Below are 16,785 nucleotides of genomic sequence, written 5' to 3'. Positions count from 1 at the left end.
TTCTGCCGCTGTATTTTTCTTCTGTCTTAATCGTGATTTTTGCATTTGGTGGAAAAGTTTTAGAGCTGAAGTTTGTGGCCTTAACTGATAAGTTTTTCATTTCCTTTTAGTCAGCACAAAGAGGAGGAGATATTTTAATGGCCGAACATAATTGGTAATAAGTGCAAAAAAAGAATTGGAAAGACCACCCCTCGTAACCGAACTTCAACTGCGATACGTATTCATATGTTATATTTATTTTTATTTTGGGGAGCTGAAAGTATGAAAGGGAACAAGAGAGTGAATTATAGGGAAATGAATTTGGGTCATGCTAACGATTAACGAAAGGGTAGATTTTTGTTTTCTGTTCCACACTTAGCTGAAGACAGGTGAAGAATAGAAATGGCTCGAAAAAGTTGGTTGGCATGTTGCATGTGCAAGGTGGACGCGATAAACTCGCAGCATTTTACAATCTTGTCACCCTTGCTTGACGTCCCCACACAACGAAGAACTGCTTGCCACTAGGGCTCGAAAGCCGATGGCTATCGGGCCAGCTCCAGTAGGCTGTTCACATCAAACTGCCCAAAACAATCACACTGACGGGAGATTATATTTTGTTAATTTGAGCTTTAATATTGAAAATCACTTTTGCGAATAGTAGGTAATCCTAGGGAAAGTGAAGATAAAATACCCCAAATATTTGAACAATTAGTTCCACTTATATGCGCGGATGGAGCTAATAGGAATAGGAATCTTTGTCTTAAATCTAAAAATGGTTGGCAGCAGCAGTCCAAGGATTAAAATAAGTCCCTTTGAATAATAGCACATGCAGTCTGGAAAAGAAGCAGGGATCTCAGTAGTCTGTCTTCTTTTGTTTTCTTGATAATATCAAAACTTTCACAGTAGTGTACCTGCTGGGTCAGGGTAATGTCATTTTATTGTTTTAGAGGGTGCAGGTAATCTGACTGACTCTGACATTTAAAATAATAAAGTAGATTTCACCTGATGCGCACACGCATCGCCTTTATTTATGCAGAAAGGGGAAGATGGAGAGTAAAAAGACGGGTGTTAGCTGATATAGGACACTTATTTTTTCTAACTGCTGCTAAAAACTCAAATCAATGTTGAAACAGACACAAACAAGAAAGAAAGGAAAGCATATAAAATAGAAATTGTAACAGGAGAAGTAAGACATGCGCATATGACTCAGATTCTCCAGCGTAATTTTCTGACTGATAAACTATCTCCGCTGAGAATGTGAGAAATGTCGGCTTGTCTCATAAATTCCTCCAGCGAAAGTAACACTGCGGCGAGGCGCCGGCGGTGGGTCTACGGCTCCGCGAGCTGATTCAGACGTGGTTTCCGCTTGCACTGGAAGCAGTGGGTCTAAATATGCAAATTAAAAGACGAAGTATAGAAAGTGGCAGTTTATTCTCTACGCACCTCAATGAATCTCAAAAACTAAACCCTACGCATACCAACGACGGCAGTGGTACTTTGCGCACCACTATCTCTGATGGATAAGGTCGCTGAAAAAGGCAATTTCATGCAGTAGCAGACTCGCTTGGGGAAGGGGGAAATGTCTGTTTCTATTATTTTCTTCTGGAAGTCGTTGAATGACTTAGTTTACTTAAAAAGTGATTGAGATTGCATAACTGCATAAAAAAGTCAAGGCTTTGACCCTAATCAATGCCATCCTCACAGGCACTCAGCACGTACGAACTGTCTAAGGACGAATAGATCTGTTCGTTTTACTTTGGTATGCATGAACACCGCATGTGAATGCTTGCCGGTTTATTCATTTATTGTACATATAAGTGATACCTAGCCTAAAAGCGTGGTCTCTTTCTTCGCATATAGCAGTATAGACTCGGGACAAATGAAATGGAAAGAAATTAAACTTTTTCATTCCCAATATTGGGCGGGACAAAACTATTCCGCTGCTGAAGACGGTCACTAAATAAGTATGTATAAATAATAATAAGTGTCACCTTAACGGGTGGGTAACAAAAATGTTCAGAAACCAAAGAGAGAGAACAAAACGAAAGATTTATCATCATGGTAATACTTTGGTTTGGCTTTTTTTTTTTTGCCGCCATATTGGCTTGAACATCTGATTTGAAGCAATCTTCCTATTTAGTCTATCTCACCAAAGTATTACCATCATGGTAATACTTCCTATTTAGTCTATCTCACCAAAGTATTACCATCATGGTAATACTTTGGTGATACTTTGGTGAGATAGACTAAATAGTAAGATTGCTTCAAATCAGATGTTCAAGCCAGTATGGCGGCAAAAAAAAACTAAATTTTCTTCAGTCGTCCAAAAACAACGAAGGTTACTGTCGGGATGTTAAGTGTTTGTGGTTACACCTGTTAAAAACATTCTCAGCCATTGTCCAAACAAATTAAGTGCCAACTATATTAGCTATAACGTTATAGAGAGCGCATGTACTAAGAAAGCACGCAGAATGCATTAGCAATAAAAAGAAGAGGGAAAGCATTTATCTACAGCCTCGGATTTATAAAATGCATCCATGCCACTGCATAATAAGGTTATCACAAAGCGAAGAGGGAAATGTGACGTGATTTTGACGTGTGAAGATAAATAAGCGATATCGTGCACGAGATAAGATATTGGGACCTTATCGACTCGGAGACCCAGTTGCACTGGCACTAAAAGATACAGGGCAAGGTTTCACTTCCCCACTGCTACAATTATCCGCTGAATTTAACCGCCGTTTACACGTTCTGTACCGCCCCAATTTCTATTAAATTCGAGAGGCGTAGGTCAAATAAGCGCTATTATATATTTTCGCAAAAAGAAAAAAAGTGAAAATGGCTATTCGTTTACTGAAAGTTGACCTGCAGATAAATGAAGTGCTAATCCATTGATTTCACTCATTATTACAATTGACTACGCTGGCGCCGTCATGTGATGAGAAAGTTTTCCTCTTCAGGAATTGATATGCAGTAAAAACAAAAACAAAAAATACTCGCAAAATTCACAAAATAAAAAAAGGCACTGAATACGTAGGTGCCTTATATTAAAATACTAAATTACTTTACCGAAGTCATGAAGTCATCGTCCAGCGAGGCCCAAATTCCTTTTGAATACTCCATAACCCAATCTCCTGTAGACTTGTTGGCAACGTTTTAACTGTGGTTTTTCATTATACAATGAAGAATGAAATAACAACAGAAGCAGTCAATATGAAGCACTAAGTGACCAATCTAAAGTACAGAAGGGGATTCGTGAAGGGAAAGAGATCCGAATGGAGTTAGAAGACAAGGGGAGGTGTCGGTGGTTTTGTATGGAAGCCAAGACACATATTGCTATGTTTTCCGAATATTCGTGCGTTAGTCGGTACCTCACCCCATTAACTTTCACAACCGTTCAGAAGGTAGCACTCTAAGAAACAACCAAGTAGGGTGCCTACAACCGAAAAATGACTGCAGCACTAAGTGTGCGGTTACTCAGAAGAAGTAGTTGTTGGCTTTTTGAAGGTCCCTTGTGCTGCGGTGATGCCAAGTCAGTCTCCACATGGACTAACGAATTGAGTGGTTTCACACATTTCTGGCTCAGTCTGCGTACCTTTCAACAAAATCGACAGAGGTATTCACCAGAAGATTTAATCGGCATTGTCGGACACACTGTAACCAAAGACGCTGACTCTCAAACAATAATTAACTTGCCGACACGGAAAACTGTCCGATGATCCATCTGCATAAGTTTCCAAATGCGGCTTCGGTGAAGCAGCCCGTTCGCGGCATTCGCTCCGATTTGCTCCTACCGTTGTTCTTTTGCGGACTCCGAGGTAAGTGCGAAAAGGAGAGCGGGGCGCGCGCGCACCGTCCGCGCGGAGGGAGCGCCGTCCCACTGGCTCTCTTTCCGTCGCCAAGAGACACAGAAGGGGCGCGCGGCGGCTGCCGACGAACGGGCCGATCAGTTGATGCTCGCGCGCCGGACGCTTCGGACGCATCGCGCTCTGTGGGGGCTCTGCCGCGCTTGTCGCCTCATGCCGCCGCTCGCTGGGACGGGAACCTGATCGCCGCGAGCTCGTGTGCAGTCAGTCATCCGGTCTGCTGCGGCCGCTCTGGTACTGCAATAACTTTCCAGTGCTCTCAAGTAGTGGTGCTTCTTTTCCGGCTGTCAAAGCATGCGCGACGACGGTCTCTTCGACTTCTGATCTCTCCAATGCTGAAGTGAAAGCTTGTGAAAGAACTTCGCTAACTTAGTGTATGACCTGCTGCGAGAATTGACGAACAAAAGGACAAAAACTTCACCGACCATTTACTATCATGAGCCTTGAAGCAAAGCTAAAACTAAACCTCATCGTAACCAGCGGTGGACATCAGTGTGGCTGAAGACAGGGAGAAGAGATGAGACTTCCGTAGTCGCCCATCGATACTGGTGAGTGCTGGACTTCTCTTCGGCTGTTTTTTTTTCTCTTTTACTCGACAAAAATGAATGAAATTGTGAGATGGCTTTGTCATGCAGACCTGCTTCTCTCCAGTGCATTGTTACGGATACTTTTTTTTTTTTTTGCTTGAAATATTAGCGCCTATTTTAAGCTCGTGCAGTCTTTGAAATTGCGTTCCTTCAGCTATGCGGCTGTACATGCAGGAATCATCTTTTATGTTCAGTATCATCCTGAGGAGAATAGTGCATTGTGCGAGTTATTTCAAAAGATTTTACATGATCGAGATAGTTTCACTAAGCGTTGATATGAATGCATCCAAGTGCGCACATTCCTCTCCATATTTGTTTTTCATACTCTCGGAGATTCGGAATGTGGTTATCACACGCGCGTTTCCTTTTTTTTTTTTTTTTACCTTCGTGAGTACTTTGAGCTCGCCAACAAAATCAAAGTAAAACTTACAAAATAGGTACCGCATGTTATCCTACTTCGGCAAGTGATTAAAACGCGCTGTCCATAATATGTATCTTTTTTTTTTTTTTGCCCTCGTAAAGTACTATATGCCATCGACGCAACTGAAATGGGCAAATGGTAAAATGTTCAAGACTTGAGACCATGTTTTGTAACTTACACGGAATTATATCCCAAAAATAATTGTGTAAAGCACCCTTCACTTCACTCCAATCGCTTTCTCTGTCGTTCCCTCTGTTAACTTTTCTCTACCGGAGGAAAATTACCGCATTCCATGGTTTGGCATTAGCTTTCTGCGATGTCTAGAATCAAATAAAATGAGGTAAAGTTGAGCCAATCTTGATATTTTAGATAATGTTAGCGTCCTTAAATCGTCTCTCTAATTAGTTTCATTATCGAATTCTTTTGGGAAATAGCTGTTTCGAAGTCAGTTTGAACAAACCTCGCAAATACGTGATTATACTAGAACTTTTAAAGAAACGTTTGAATATACTAAACGCTACCTATTTGAAATATAATACACCTGAACGAAGCGGAGGTCTAGATGGCCTCCAGGAAACGATCATTTCATCTACTATACTTGGGGACATTCGGCCAAATCTTTCGCAGCAATATGTGTGCGAGTAGTACTCTTCCCAAACCAAGTCGGATACAAATAGTGTAACTTCACTGCCAAATGTAATATTTGTACTCATATTTTCTACTTTACCGAATATTCTTCCAAAACAAGCAATATTTAAAAAAAAGATATCAAAGCGTAAGCGACGCCTCTGCGTTACGTTGCTTTAACTCGTAAAGCTGTGGCTATTAACAGACGCAACAGTAATCTTCACTAACATGCTGCAACGCGAAGAGTCTACGTTAGATTTATGAGCGTCAATTTGTACTTGTAAAATATTTATCGTTTATCCTTTATGATGGGAAAGAATGCACTAGTGCCACACCCTAGGAGATGAGACGGGCGATCTGCTCTGTGTGAATCGTGGCATCGATAATCGGGCTTAAAGGCAGGGTTTTCATGATCCCTGTCCCATCGCCCAGTCTTAGAAACCACGTATGAGCAAACGAACGCTACCACATGAATGGGATGAGTACAGAGAATGAATTGTTCGAACCGCGCTTGCTGAGTGATGCAGAACTTATATGTGGCACCGATATGGGTCCTACTTTTCGAACTTTATATAAGAAAAATGCTACGGTGAGCAGCCTTGTTCGAGCCTCTTGTCATTCACTGCAGATATATTCGAATGCTCATGCCCAGAATAAATTTCATTTCAATAATTTCCAGCCATCTATATTCGACTGATTCGAATAAACGAATGCCAAGATTTTCATTTAACTTTCCCAAATTTTTAATAGGGACACCAAACAGATGCAAGGAAAATGACGGGCTCCGTTATGAGATACATACATGAAAGGGGGCAACAAGCACCGACGGAGAAAAACGCCTAGCGATTCTTTTCTTTTTTTGTTGATGAAATTGAAGTAATAATTAATCGCGGATGTGCTTGGCTAGAAAGTCTCTTCAAATATCCGCACGCACCTAATCACAAGGTGTGCCCCAGTGATCTGAAAACAAAAGCAAACAAATTCAAGGAAAAGAGGGCCTTGTTATGAAAAAAAAAAAAACTATCCATGTGAGCTGCTAGGATCCAAACCTACGGCATCCGAATTTCGCGTCCGGTCTTTTAACGGTGAGCTATGGTGAAGGCTTTATATATTACTTCACATTCATCAACGCACAGAACAAAAATCCCCTACACTTTCCTTTTGTGGTAGTAATTTTTTGGCCCCTTCTTTATTTACAATAATGGCAGATAACATATGTGACGTCAAAATCGTTTTCAAAACGCCTGCCGAGGCGAAACGGGCACAAGTAAGAAACAAAGCTGAGCTAGCCCACCGTTGTTCTGAGCTACGTTTGTGGCTCCTATTTTCTCTCTGAACTGAAATATAGTGGCGGGTACACCTCCTTCATAGCTATTGCCGGCAAAGGCAACTAACTGTCAACGCAGCTGACTGCGAAGTTAGCCGTGCTTGGGGGCGCTTGTCACACTGGAAGCGCTGACCATTCTGAACGTGTACGGGTTCCGTTGTCCTCATAAGCATGTTAAGAAATCACAAGCACGAGAAAAACAAAAAGAAAATTTGTCAACAAAATTGAAATGAATTTCTGGCTTCGAAGAAAATCAAAGAAAAAGTTTATTAATAACGAGTACTTTTATAAAAGTCTCGCTCACACCCATTGTTTACGGAATAACTATGTTTAGTGAGCGGAGTGCTGAAAATTTAACGCCTTGTTATGCCCCTGCTCTGTGCGTGGTTCTCAACTTAATTCGGTCGGTGTGCCGTTAAAATAGCATTTCATTTTTAAAGTCTCATTACTACGTACTTTTCTGCTCTTACAAGGTACAACAAACTTAAAACCGTCCCTATATTTGTCGCTATAAATTGAGCCCTTATAGTAAGTGCAAATTAGGAAACGCAAGACCTTTCTGATGTATAGTGAACGAAAAATTTGCACTCAGCTTCTTTCTTAATTACTAATAAGGGAATAATTACTCTTTGCATCCACCCAAGCGCAGCCATACGGCTACAAAGGAAAGCTATACAGCTTTCTCAGAAACTTCGTAGTTAAAGAAAAATTCGTCCTGATCCGGGAATCGAACCCGGCACCACCGCCTTTCCGGGGCAGTCGCTCTACCGACTGAGCTAACCAGGACGGTCAGACGGTAGGGCGAGAGCGAATTGATCTATAACTCGAAGTGGGAATGGTGTTGGCCAAATATTACTGAACTCAATTTCTGCTATGAAATTCTTTGACAAGCTTCACCAAGGGAAATGCGGAAGTGAAAAACATCCCATGAGGGAATAATGGATGCAGGTCAAAAGACTCCGACCTCAATAAAATTAACCACGCGCAAGTTTATGGATCACAATGCCAGATCTCCCTTGAAGAATTCCTGCGGCATTATGACAGCGAAACATTGAGCAGTTCAACATAGCCCGACATAGATATCGAGCGTTGGTTAAGGGTCATTTATCGCTGATGGCGCGACCGTATACACGTTGGCGCAAACTCATTCAGGAATGTTGCCACGACCTGTTGGTATGCAGGTTGGCGTAAACTGATTTAGCAGTGCTGCCACGACTCAATGGTTGGCATGTTCACGTAAACTTATTTAGCAATGCTCTCACGACGTGTTGATTTCCATGTAGCGAGATCGCGTATGTGTATGGCGTATTTTCCCAGGGTAAATTAAAGAGCGGCGCAGGTGGAACTTCAAGAAGAGGGCGAAGTTGACTGGACAGCGAGGCATAGTGTTGCCGTGGGCACTTGGTGAAGACGGCCATGTCTGTTGCACAGCACGAGATGAAACAACATGTGGAAGCGTAATTCTGTTCTCCCAGTGGGAGGGTCCCGCAACTTCTTTGTCCTCACTCGCCATTCAGCGAGTTGAACGGCGATTGCTGCTGATAACTGTCTCTGAATGCAACCTAAAGGCAACATACATTCAATCAAGGCAGGAAATGATTACGGTTCTTCTGGCTCTGCTCACGGCTAGTTTTCGGGCTATTAGGAAGCAAAAACATCACATAACGCAACCTGAAGAGAAACACGCCAGTAAAAATGCTGCTAATTTGTCTCAATGTTGTAAATTTAAACAAAAAAGATGTAAAAAGGTCGCACGCAGAATTTTTGAGTCCTGAGATAAGCAGTATTAATCCATTGCTCCACAGAATTTTGTTTTGCAAATTTTGCAAAAAAATGAGAAGGTTTACATGTAATACTCGTAACTATAAAAGTTTCAAATTAATCACTTTTTCAAATACATTGATAAACTCAGGTACACATGACTTGGTTTATAATACGTCAATTATCTGTCGGATAGAATCCCTAAAATACTCTTGGATAGGTCTGATATGAAGTTCAGCACGATGAACAGCCATTCGGTGTTTCCAGATGCTATGCATGCCTAACAGCATTATCGTATCATACGGAACACCCTCATCATTTTCTACGGCCAAGAATCGAATTCCATGGGCGTTTAAAGGGAAATATTTGTGCACAGTTTGCTCTAGGTCAGTCGAAAAGAAAACCCCATTCAAACAATTTATAAACACATGTTCAACTATCTCCGGCTTTCTACACAAAATACAATTCACACGAAAAAGCACAAAAATTTCTTTTTCCGCCCTTGACGTCTTCATGGGAAGAAACCCTATATACAAATTAAAAAAAAGAGTGTTTTCACAGCAGAGTGCACAGGCATTTTTTTAACACGTTTCAATACATTCTGCCCCGGCCTCAATGAGTATAAGGACCGATACACAGTAACAGGCAACGATATTGCAATAAGCGCCCCCACTAAGCTTGCAAAAATTCTTGACCATATTCACTGTCTGACTAACGCTTTCCTTGTCTACGCAGGATATGGCTATATCGGCAGCGTATGCTAAAATTCGTACTTCACATGACTGCAGTGCAAACCTATAAATTAAAATAATTGCGAGGACATGCGTGCTAATAGATTCGCTCCATAGAAGCGACGGAAATGTTGGATTTTAAATGCGCCGAGGGAACGGAATCACGCCATGTGGCATGCGTACACGTGGCGCCATCTGCGGAACGCACGGATTGCAACGTGTGGGGATAACGCGAAACTCGGAAATGAACGCATTGCTCTAAAACAAGCTTGTTAAAAGAGCAGACTGCAATTATTTGCGTGGAAACTAGAACTGAAAGTTGAGTGCGCAAAGTAAGGTTTTGTAAAACACAGTCCCACAAAATTCGGAAAGCAAACAATTACAAAGGCCTGTAGAAGACTCAGAATCTGGATTTCCTTGAAAATCTGGGCGCTCATGCAAATCTTCCGCACGCATTCGTCTTCACCTAAACGAAACTGGCTGTCGTGTGCGGCGCGAAGCTTCATCGGCACCTTCGTGCTCTGAAAATTGTTCAGTTAACAAGCGCACACTGTTAGATCATTCCTAAGTGGATATTCGTGCTGTAGGTTATTTCAGTTTTTGTTATCAAAACCTTTTGTGGAAGGTCATGTCTAGGAGTATTCTATGAGCTGCTCGATAGATATACGCCGACTGACATTGATCGGTATAGTGAGTGTTATTTCTATATCGATCCGAACTAACTTGCAGACTTGACCACTACTATCGAACAAAGTTCTGTGGAGCCTGGGGCACATCATTCGGTTAGTGCGTAGCCCGCATTATGGTTCTAGACATCCGTTGCTCTCAATACCACTCCATCCAGCTCTCGATGTTCCACAGCACTACATGCAAAGGAGCAAGTCACAGGGGCTACGTAGAATAGGTTTGGAACGGTGCTGGTAATAAAAAAGTAACTATGTGTCAGCTAAGCAACACGTTTCATACTTCTGACATATACGGGGCGCGAATAATCTGTAGCGGAAATCGATGCGCAATCTTGGAGAGACGACGTCAGGTGAAATGCGCAGTTTTGAAATTGAGTTTTCTTGATTGAGAAAGAAGTAGATGTGACATATTTTGGAACTTCCTGACAGCCGTGGTTGCGTTAGGGCAATCTTATTTGTGGGCGAAGTTTGATTGACTTTTTTCCAGCATTAAAAGGTTCATTAGCTGATATCACTATAAGTGTTTATTTGCCTCCTACTTTGCATTTTCTGTTCGCAAGTGCAATACTCATTACTTCATGGGTGTTACTCATGCAGGTTCCTTGTACGCCATAATTTATAGGTGACTGATAAGAACAACCTTTCTTTTAAAAAAGAAATTAGCTAAATTCTGCAATTGTTGGTTTCAATATAAAGCATTACGTGTTTGTTTGCCAGAAAAGGCCGGATTACGGACCTGAAGTCCTCCCGGAATTCTACTCGGATCCGCTGGGTTACAAGGTAAACAGTTCTGTTTTTTTACGACCTCTAAATATTGCATCCTTAGGCCTTTCAGAGTAGCCGGGAGAAGTTGCAAGCCTTCCCGATGCTTGTCAATTAGTGATCAGCTGGATCGAAAGGATGAATGTAATTCATTTGCTGTTTTCGTGGCTCTTACTGGCGAAGGAGAACTCCGAAGTCGAAAGCTTAAATATACCAATGCACGATTCTCTACACAGACGAAAGAGAGGGAAGCTAGTGAACGACAATTGGAGTCCGAGTACATCGGAAGGCTCTTAAGCTTGCCCGAAGTGGCCCACACTTCCGGCGCAGGTGCTCCTTATCCTTGAGCTCGCTAATCGAATTCACCGCCCGTTGTGTGTACTGTTTCCCGTGCTCGGTTTGCCCTTTTCTGCGCTGCTTTTTTCGTTGCCCTGAATCCATTCCAAGGAGGCTTGACGTAGTGTCAGTATGCTAAATTCTGCTCCGAAGCATTCGTTTCAATGATTATTTGCCCAAGTTTGGCGCCGCCCAGGGAGCGCTGACGAAAGGTTGGGCACTTCGTGTTTTTATTTCTCTAAGTGTGCCCTAAAATGTTAATGCTAGAGCGTTATTTAACGCAAAAAGAGAATGAATGTTATTGGGACACTGATACTCTAAGCACAAAGGAAAAGACGGTCTTATCGAGATTATCTCAATATAGATAACCTACAGAAGTCCCTGATGGCGGTCGCTCGCATTTGAAGCCCCACTCAGACTTCCGGCCATGTAAATTTGTTACTGTGCTACAGAGAATTCAGAAGAAAAAACTTTTTCTTACAAAGTTGCACACAGTGCTCAAGCCAAGGCAATCAAAGTGAAGTGCTGGAAGAATTTCGACCCAGGCATTCTCTTCACTAGCGGCAGAAAAGGGGGTCAAAAAAAAAAGGTGGGAGAAGAAAAAAAAAACGAAAAAAAAATGGTGCCTAATTTTCTTAGAGTGCCTAGAATATTTACCTGCATTCAGGGAAATTCACAAGCTAGTGTAGATTAGGCAATCGCCTCAATGGCTCGCTATAATAGGGAACGGAAGCTCCTTTCTGATCTCGCGACGGCAGCACCGCATTTCTCTTCTGAAGACGACTCATGAAATGGCAGAGCTAGAGCAGATGCTCGGCTGACTTCCCGTGCACGTGCTGCGAATGAGCTCTGCGAAGCGATATTCTCGCAATGACAGAAGAACCCTAGCTGTTACAGATGTTGCCTTCTACCTCCAGAAGGTTTGTAAAAACCTAGTTACACTTGCATGGCGGAAACAACACCGGGTTTCACTAAGAGATGTTGCTACTTGCAGCTTGCCGCCATTGCCAGAAAAAAATTGCTAAAGCGGTTTAATAAATAATGTGACAAGTTGCTCTAGTTGGGAGACGTTGGGAGCGCGAACGAGAAGACCAGATGAAGAGTAGCGCATGTAGTGCACACGCTTCGTCGTCCTCTTTCGACTGTCTAGATTTGCGGTGTGTTGTCCCTTTAAAGTATTTTTTTTTTTATGCGCACTACGTCAAAAACTTGGTTGGTTGGTTTGTGGGGTTTAACGTCCCAAAGCGACTCAGGCTATGAGAGACGCCGTAGTGGAGGACTCCGGAAATTTCGACCACCTGGGGTTCTTTAACGTGCACTGACATCGCACAGCACACGGGCGCCTTGCCTTTCGCCTCCATCGAAAAGTGGCCGCCGAGGCCGGGATTCGATCCCGCGTCCTTGGGAACAGTAGTCGAGCGCCGTAACCACTGCGCCACCCCGGCGGGGGTTCAAAAACTTGGTCTTATCAATTTACGTAACGTTAATGGTGCTCATCTGTCGAATTAGCTAGCTTGGCTCGTGAAGGGAAAGAAGGTGGCCTTCTCTTAGGCTCTGTTGCTTTTCTACTTTCGTATTTAATTTGGTATGCTAATTATCTGAAATTGGCGCCAACTATTACGATTTGTTACAGTGCCACATCCCCATGTCGCCTAAATCTTTGCTTCTGGCCATTTTGCATGAAGCACCACATTCGCGTCACAAGGTTTGGAGTACAAAGGTAATATTAGCTTAAAACGGAGATGGTATAATTGCGTAAGAAATGAAATAAGTGACAAGAGCAGGGCGCCTGTTTTTACAGAGCTCGCCGAACGCCAGCCTGCTCGGCGTTGCTTTTGTAGCCTATAGTGCAGCGAACACAAACAAGAACATTTTTTTATTCTGGTACATTTATATATATATATATATATATATATATATATATATATATATATATATATATATATATATATATATATATATATATATATATATATATATATATATATATATATACGTGTTTGTGCGTGTGTGTCTGTGTCCAGAATTGGCAGAGTGAGTAATTCTTACTGTAGAGTTCCTTGGCTACGAAGGCATTTTATACTGCAGCAGGCCCAAATTGAAATGTGTTTCACAGCATTGTAGTGTCGCCACTTTTTCGGCTTTGCCATTTGTTTTCAATACTGACTCTGTGAGCGTCCCTGAAAGACTAGACAGCTTTTATGGATGGCATGTCTCTAGGCGTTCCTACTGGAAGATAGTGGGATCATTGATTGGGAATAATGTGGCAGGTGCCAAGGATATTTCAATACATTTTTCTACTTCGCTTCCTATCTTCTGCAGCAACCAGAAGCTCCAGAAGAATACCATTAAAGTATTGAAGTAAAAAATGGCGGCTGTATCTTAAATGTGGTTTACGTAACGCTAAATATGCAATTGGCATAAAGCAAATCTTCTCAAAGAGATAATTACTATTGTTATAAGGAGTATAAAAAGTTGAAGGTGCACACGTGGAAGGCATACGTACCGGTACAAATAACATCTGTCGAGCTAACCTCACCAGTTCACTGTATTACCAGCGATAGCTTATTGACATATCAGTGGCCGAGAGGTATAGAGCAAAGTGAATTGACCTTGTTTAGAGTGGCAGTCCTGTTGTGACATTTCACAAGAGTCTGGCTTGCATGGCGTCTCTCATGCTCCTATCACTCTGCGCTTACGCGCATACTCATGCATCACCGGTTCAAAAGCGTTCCCGGCACACTACACAGACTGGAAGCAAAGACGCCTTCGTCACTGCAGTTGCGCACTTTTCTTGGTCGGTACAGAATTTGTGGCTAATCGTTTGCTAAAGACACTGGCGGACCACTCTTTCGCGCTTAATCCAAATCGCTTCTGCGACTTCGTGACCGTATGTAAAGCACGTGACTATGTTGTGTGTTACTGCTGCTTCCCCCACCCCCCGCGATACATTAGTGGTGTGGGCGGAGTCTGACTTTGGACTCCATCTTACCTTATGCTTCCCCCACCGTGTCTAGTTGCCTTTCTCTTCACTTCATTAAACCACTGCACCAGCTTCTCCTTCTCCCCTGCGTCAGCGACGAGCTAATCGCCAGTGCTTCGACAGATGTGATTATATTTGCGGCAACAGCTCGCTAGGCTCTGTTTTCCTGTCCCCATCTTGGTACGTTAGCTGTTGCTTTCCTCCTTGCTCCGCGAGGCGAAATGATGACGGAAGTTACCTGGCTCCCGGTGTACCAAGCGGCAATCCAAAGAGTGAGATTTTTATAGTTTTCCCCTTAAATACAGTACTGCAAGGATGGTGTAACTATTTGTTTGTTTGCATCATGGGGAACCTAAATTTGTGCTGCAATACTAATTTGAGCAGAATTTAGGCTAAATCCTGTGAACCGATAAGCTCGAGTTATCCACGCCTGTATTGTAATCCCTAGCCCAGGGCGTAGTTGGTGACAGCTTCCTGATTTAAGGAATGCGCTCAGATACGCTCGTGGAGGCCTATATTATTTGCAGTACCAAGAGTAACCATGCAGTAGAAAACAAAAACCTTACTGACCTTACCCCGTCCATAGAGGCGGAGATGCGCTCTCTTTTCAGAACGTTGAGGGGGCGGTAGTGGAGGAGGGTATGATGCAAAGCTCTGAATTTAAAGGTATGATGCGACACCTCTAATGGCTGTCATCCGAGTCTCTTTGCGAGTTTTCGTGCAAGTGCACAGACTTTATTAATCGCTGTTTAGAACAACTTCCTTAATTTGTGTCCCTCTTAACTAGTACATACTCATTAGCATACAGCCGTAACCTACCACAATATCTGAAAGAGAACACGACGTAGATGCGAAGCCCCCGCTTTAAATTGGTGGCCTATAGGGACAGCCTGTTTGACTCTGGATGCAAGTGTCCGAGAGGATTTGGTTCCTATTTCACCTTCATATGAAACGGGCTACTCGAGATGCCAGACCCTGCCAACTTGAATTTAAGCCATCTATTGACGTCATACAACCTGCCGACGGATCAGCTCCCGGCCGTGTCTCCTATTAACTATCATCTATCAGAGGCATTCGCATAAGTTTTCGCTTGCAACACGTCGACGTCGATAACGCCGGATTTTCCGGAGAATAGGGCATTGAACGCTATCACGTTGTTAGGTGTAGTTAACATGAAGAATAGCAACTAAATTGAGCATGCATAAGAGGCCATATTATGCGACAGCCGTCGCTACTGACGTTAAAATAATATGCAGTTCTTTGTAATTGGGAGCTACCGGTCAGAAAATTTAGTAGGTTTCAACTATGATTAAATGGAGTTAGACTTGCGAAAGCACGGTTTAATTCTGTTAAGCAGTAGGTAGGTATTTGTATTATTTTTGCTTTTGTTTCAGTTTAGTTACGCGCTAGGGTATACACACGTTAGGCAACGTGCTCACGTTTATGGCGTCTTTTTTCCCGTTCCAACTTGGCCCGCCGGACAAGGCGCGCTTCTTCGGCCGTGGCACTGGAAGGACCTGCCTCAATCGTCACATTAGCGTTGTCTGCCGTGCCGTAGAAATTGTGCTGTACCCCCATGTAGGCAACTATGGCGCGCAGCAAGATGCCAGTCGCATCGCGTCGGGGCTGAGCCACTGTCGCTGCCACGCGAGCGAGACAACTGTGTTTACAGGCTAATCCGATAACGACTCCTCTTCCGAGGCGGGGTGGAGGGGACTTTTGTCAGCGTCTGTCAGCACACCCCTCGCTACCTCCCACTGGGCAGCCTGTTTTGGGTACGCGACGCGCCCCCAGTTGGTGCTTGACTGCGGGTAAGTTGTTGCTGCTTGGTATAGCAAGGTCACACGCAAGGTCAAGCCACGCACATCCCAAAGGCCTGGTTAGACCTCGTAAAATAGTACATTCGCAAAAAAAAAAAAACGCAGTCGGACTTTTACGAGTAAGAATGCGAACATCGTTACATTGGACAAATTCACTATGGTATGTAGCCACACAGGTTTTATCCTGGATGACATAAGAAAGGAGTGCGAGGAAGTCGGTGAGGTAGGAAAGACATCTGGCGCCCCTTGTTTTAAATTTTATATCTCAGAAACGACAAGAATGAGACTAACTTAGCTAATTAAGCTAATTAAGCTTAACATGCTAAATTGGGCTTATGTATTAATTACGTAAATATGTTCCGGGAAGTTCGAACTTCATTTATTACCCTGTGACTAATTAATGTAATTTAGCGTCCTTTAGTCTTCCTTGACCTTGCTGATGATACTCATGGCAGTCACGGTCACTCATAGCAAGTCATATAGTGTAACCACGTTTACAGCAAGGCTAGGCATGGCTGTTGCCATGTCAGCACATGGTTAGCCGGACGGAATCTTGAAATCCGCGAAAGCCACCGTGCTGTGCGAGGAGTGCTTGCACACTAAAAGCAACTCCTGTGCCTTTTTGACAGATAAGATAACCGGGTGAACAAATTTATTCTTCATAAATGGCTACCGCTGTCGGCTTCAGTTGCCTCTCCCGCTGTGCTCTTAAAATGAGTGTGCTGGCCTGGAGCCCCCTTAAAACAAAGCCCCTGCGTATCTTCGAGAAGTACGCACTTGCCTACTCGCATAAATGACATTCCCCTATCAAAGGCATGAAAGCGAAAATTGGCATTACGTCACATCATGTCTCCAGAGACGCCGTTGCCGCTTTCTCCGAAGGAGTTCCCGGAAGTGCC

At 43.1% G+C, this 16,785-nt stretch overlaps 1 protein-coding gene across 8 annotated transcripts in view; it reads left to right on the top strand.

The window, feature by feature from the left end:
* Window positions 1-3,906: 3,906 nt before the first annotated feature.
* LOC146199434 (calcitonin gene-related peptide type 1 receptor-like) overlaps window positions 3,907-16,785 on the top strand; it is a 361,106-nt gene continuing 348,227 nt past the window's right edge. For 6 of the 8 annotated variants that reach the window (XM_084594921.1, XM_084594913.1, XM_084594918.1 and 3 more), the window contains exons 1-2: window positions 3,907-4,393; window positions 10,703-10,765. The gene's annotated coding sequence lies outside the window, so the exon portion shown is untranslated. The remainder of the gene's footprint in view (window positions 4,394-10,702; window positions 10,766-16,785) is intronic. The other 2 variants (XM_084594920.1, XM_084594915.1) reach the window with 1 other exon arrangement.

This window comes from Amblyomma maculatum, chromosome 2 (assembly GCF_055883805.1).
Source record: "Amblyomma maculatum isolate TAMU_Amacu chromosome 2, ASM5588380v1, whole genome shotgun sequence".
NCBI lineage: Eukaryota > Metazoa > Arthropoda > Arachnida > Ixodida > Ixodidae > Amblyomma > Amblyomma maculatum.
This window is presented reverse-complemented; position numbering and strand designations above follow the sequence as displayed.